Genomic DNA, 4,721 nt, shown 5'->3' on the forward strand with positions numbered 1-4,721 from the left:
CTTCAAAATGGAAATGTCCAAAAGTCACGATGAAATACATATTTAGCTTCATTTTCTGTCCTTCTGCATTTCCTGCCCCGACTGTCATCCAAACCTTACCTTAGAAACGGAGTCTCCTTAGTTTTACCAAAAAGGGTGAAACAGCGCCCCCAAAATCTCCATAGTGGCCGGAAATATATTACATCCGTAGTGAGAAGAACTACCATAGAGAATGAATGGGAAAAGTTAAGGGAGTTAAGGACTGCTATACGCGGTGCCCGGTTCGAAACCGGGCGGAAACAGGCTGCTGAGCCTTTTAATGGGGCATGTCCTGAGGTAAAGGGCATTAAAGGTCAACTAGATAAAATCAAGAGACAGCCAACACTACTGAAGCACTAGACCAGCAGCACCCTCTTCAAGAGACAACTCTGTGTACAAATGCACCATTTCAAGAGCTGCCGGCCTCTGCAGAAAATGTGTTGGGGCTGACGCCCCGATACATTTATCAACTTGGTTGTATTGTTGGAGACCACACTGTTTGGGCATAGGAGACACACTCAAGAAAATAGCGGCAATCTGCTGAAGCAGCAGCACCCTCTTCCAGAAGAACATTTGGGGGGAAAAATGCTTACAGCACCTGGTATTCCCAGGCGGTCTCCCATCCAAGTACTAACCAGGTCCAACCCTACTTAGCATCCGAGATCAGACGAGATCGGGCGTGCTCAGGGTGGTATGGCCGTAAGCCACAACTCTGTGTACAAGCGCACCATTTCAAGAGCTGCCAGCCTGTGATCCCAGCTCAAGATGAGAGCCAGCTTGGAGCCCCAGTGATGACATGTACAGGCTGAGCTGCTGAAGGACAGCATAAGTCTCCCCGTCGGGGAATCGAACCCTGGTCTTCCGCGTGACAGGCGGAGATACTGTCCACTATACTAACGAGGACTCACGCAAGTGATTCTACTTGTTGCCTTTGCATGCCTAGATAACTGTGTTTCAGTGTAGCAGCAATGCATAGACATCCAGAGGCCAGCATGACCAACTACGGTATCCAATGTACTACAAGCAGCAACTCCAGTGCCTAATACCGCCTGCTGCACAGTCCACGAAGCACAATAGGTCACCAGGTTTGCAGCCAGTGTTTAAGGTCTCAAGTGTCCAAATGTTAGGATGAGGTCATTGGGGTGCTATGTGAATGGATTCATTCCCCTAGTGTGCATCAAACACACAGCCAGTTTCCATAGTGTAGTGGTTATCACGTTCGCCTCAAACGTGGAGGCCAGCTGCGGATAGCCGAAGAAGAAAAAATCAGTGAACAGGTGGCTTTTCAGACAGGTGTGGGTTCGAAACCAGCTCAAGGCAAACAGAATTTCTAAGAACGGATCCAGAATTACTTCATGGATTGTCAGTGCATCTTTAAGTGGATAAACTTTGATGATTAACGCAATTACATACATATATTTAGGGACAAGTGTTTTAATTCTTTATCTATTTAAATGGAAATAAAATACTGACTTAGTGTAACTATGTAAAGTTTGTTGACTTTAAGTAAACATATTTTAATTAATTACACACACCTTATGCATTAAACCTGGCACAAAACGATTCAAATCTGGCCCAGAGAGTAGAGTGGCACTCTCAATTTATATATAATATAATATATAATGTAACATTGAAATTATGCATATTCTCCAAAATTAGCTTCAGTGTTACTATTAAAATGATTAAATTAAGACAGTGGTGAGATGCAAATGAGTATTAGTTAACATTTTCACTAGGCTAGCTATTTCTTAGTGGTGATCCTCTGTTTTGGTCAAAAATAGCACACTTTGAAAATGCAGCAAAACAAGTAAAAGTCCTTAATAACAACCCTATTAAATATAAAGTCTTCAAATATTAAACATTAAACAGTCAGGTAAATTATCTGCAGTGCAGTTAAATAACCATGGCCATTGTTTAATAACTATATCTGTTGATTTACTTTTTTATTTTACAGCCATATTAATATTTGCTTTTTCTTACTGCTGTAAATGCTTCAGGTTTCAAAGGACTAAAGTCCCTGAGTAAATCTTGTGAGTCTTGTTTTAGTACCAATAGCAAGTAAAGACACCAGAACAGTAATGCCTTCAAGATTTTTTATTAGACAGTGATAAAACTACACAGCCATTCACAGGATGCAAAAAAAGCAGAGCTGATAATAATTTACATTTCACTGCAATTGTGTTATTAAGGTGCTTAAAATGAATCACCAAAGGCTGCCGACATTTAAGGAACAGTCAAATATTTTTCACAGTAACAAATAGTTGCACATGGTAAACAAATAACTGACCTTTAAGGTGAGCTCTTATATACGTAAAACATAAAAGTGCAAAAAACACATAGTGAACAACAGGAGACACTGCTTTCCAGTAGTGAATATTGTCCCTTATTGCATTTTTTTCTCCTATGGAAAACTGTGGAAATGCCTGTCCTTGTCCTCTGTATGTGAACGTGCTCTTTATTATTAAACTCTTATGATTCATAGTTGATGTCTGACTAAAGAAACTAAATAAAGAACTATCCCTAAGACACCTGGGCTTTGGCAGAGCACAGGTTAAACAGTTCCTGGTCATCTTCCTCTGCTGCTGCTGTTGATTTTCCAGGATCCCAGTCTTCTCATATGGCCCAGCTCATCGTGTCCTCCTGAGTCACAGGTGAACGGCTGAGAGTAGATGAAGGAAGGCTTCCAGTCAGGAATGCAGACTGTGGATAGATGAATAAATAAATGACTCTTAATTATTAGAATCAAATATTCTTTATTCATGGCAGTTAGACCCAGGCTTACACATAATTTACTGTAGTATTTATTTACAAACACCTGTTACAGACTACCCATACCCTTATTTTACACTTGTTCTCTTTCCATGACAAGCACTTTGTGAGGTAATAATGGAGTATAAAAGGTGTGTATAATTAATAACATTTTATTGAGGCACTGATTCTTGAGAATTTGGATAAAACAGGTTTAAATTTTGAAAATAAAAAGTAAGTCAAATTACAAAATCTGAAGGTATATCATTATAGATTAAGGTCTTGGCTGTTCAGCAATATACCGGTGCAACCTCCTGATTTTGTATTTTTTTTATAAAATAGGTGTTTTCTGGTTATTACTTTGTTTTTGTCAACACCGTCAGACACAATAAAAAGCCATTTTTTTAAAAATTTATTTGGTCTAATATGTATTTAGAGTTTTAAATAATTATCTGGGATTCTTAGTACACATATACGCTGTTAAATGTTGTATATTCACTTTTGTTCACTTTTATACTTTTTCATGTGTACTACTTTAAAAGATCTAACATCATACAATGTTTACTTTTAGTCTAGATAGAAAAAGTAATGTTTTTTTTATTTAACAAACATATTTTAGTATTAAAAGAGACTATTACTTTAATAACTCAACAGCACTGAAGAAACATATTGTAAGCATATTCATTTAAAACAAATAAAACTCCCTCTGATGGTGGTGACAGTGGCCTCATTACAACATACAATTCTGAAATGTATACCACTCAAGTCAATGGCTTCTTGCTGAACAACTCTATTTAACTATTTGGTCCAAAAAATAACAATCCTGAGCACTGTGATAAACATTTTTCAAGGAATATAAGGTACAATGAAGCAATATCATTATTAAAAGTACCCCATCCTCATATAATCAAATATCAAACCATCATAGTAAAAAATAAAGTCATTACCAGTAGGAATAATGTACAATGCACCACTGACATCATCTTAAACTGTCATCTAGTGCCCCCTACTCATAAAATAATACATTATATTCTTCTGTAAACTTACAGTGAATGTTAGATTTGGTTAAATGTTGTTGTTGCATAGCCTAAAAGGGCAAGAGAGGGAGGATCAAACAGAAAAAAAGATTAGAAATGGAGAGGTTGAGGGAAATCATTAATCTCTGACTATTGCTTTCACATGAAGCCCCAGTCCATGACGCAAAAGCCAATCTCCATAAGCAGGTCATGTGATGGGTTGACAGAGTGCATGTAGAGTTTAGTCATGAAGTCCAAGAGCATAGATGGTGTTACCGCCCGGTTTCGAACCGGGGACCTTTCGCGTGTGAGGCGAACGTGATAACCACTACACTACAGAAACTGGCTGTGTATTTGATGCACACTAGGGGCGTGACTCCATTCACGTAGCACCCCAATGACCTCATCCTAACATTTGGAGACTTGAGACCTTAAACACTGGCTGCAACTCTGGTGACCTATTGTGCTTCGTGGACTGTGCAGCAGGCGGTATTAGGCACTGGAGTTGCTGCTTGTAGTACATTGGATACCGTAGTTGGTCATGCTGGCCTCTGGATGTCTATGCATTGCTGCTAAACTGAAACACAGTTATCTGGGCGTGGGCGGGCAACAAGCAACAAGGCTTACATGAGTCCTCGTTAGTATAGTGGACAGTATCTCCGCCTGTCACGCGGAAGACCGGGGTTCGATTCCCCGACGGGGAGACTTATGCTGTCCGTCAGCAGCTAAGCCTGTACATGTCATAACTGGGGCTCCAAGCTGGCTCTCATCTTGAGCTGGGATCACAGGCTGGCAGCTCTTGAAATGGTGCGCTTGTACACAGAGTTGTGGCTTACGGCCATACCACCCTGAGCACGTCTGATCTCAGATGCAAAGCAGGGTTGGGCCTGGTTGGTACTTGGATGGGAGACTGCCTGGGAATACCAGGTGCTGTAAGCA

General features: G+C 40.1%; 4 non-coding genes and 1 pseudogene across 4 annotated transcripts; 2 read left to right on the top strand and 3 right to left on the bottom strand.

The window, feature by feature from the left end:
- Window positions 1–604: 604 nt before the first annotated feature.
- On the bottom strand, window positions 605–723 carry LOC121522016. The gene has a single exon (XR_005992941.1). It is a non-coding gene; the product is annotated as a 5S ribosomal RNA (ribosomal RNA).
- A 126-nt stretch (window positions 724–849) lies between these two features.
- Window positions 850–921, bottom strand: trnad-guc. Its single transcript has one exon. It is a non-coding gene; the product is annotated as a tRNA-Asp (tRNA).
- Window positions 922–4,052: 3,131 nt separating this feature from the next.
- On the bottom strand, window positions 4,053–4,125 carry trnav-cac. Its single transcript has one exon. It is a non-coding gene; the product is annotated as a tRNA-Val (tRNA).
- A 289-nt stretch (window positions 4,126–4,414) lies between these two features.
- Window positions 4,415–4,486, top strand: trnad-guc. The gene has a single exon. It is a non-coding gene; the product is annotated as a tRNA-Asp (tRNA).
- A 126-nt stretch (window positions 4,487–4,612) lies between these two features.
- On the top strand, window positions 4,613–4,721 carry LOC121522042 (annotated as a pseudogene).

The sequence above is a fragment of the Cheilinus undulatus genome, linkage group 14 (assembly GCF_018320785.1).
Source record: "Cheilinus undulatus linkage group 14, ASM1832078v1, whole genome shotgun sequence".
NCBI classification, from domain to species: Eukaryota; Metazoa; Chordata; class Actinopteri; order Labriformes; family Labridae; genus Cheilinus; species Cheilinus undulatus.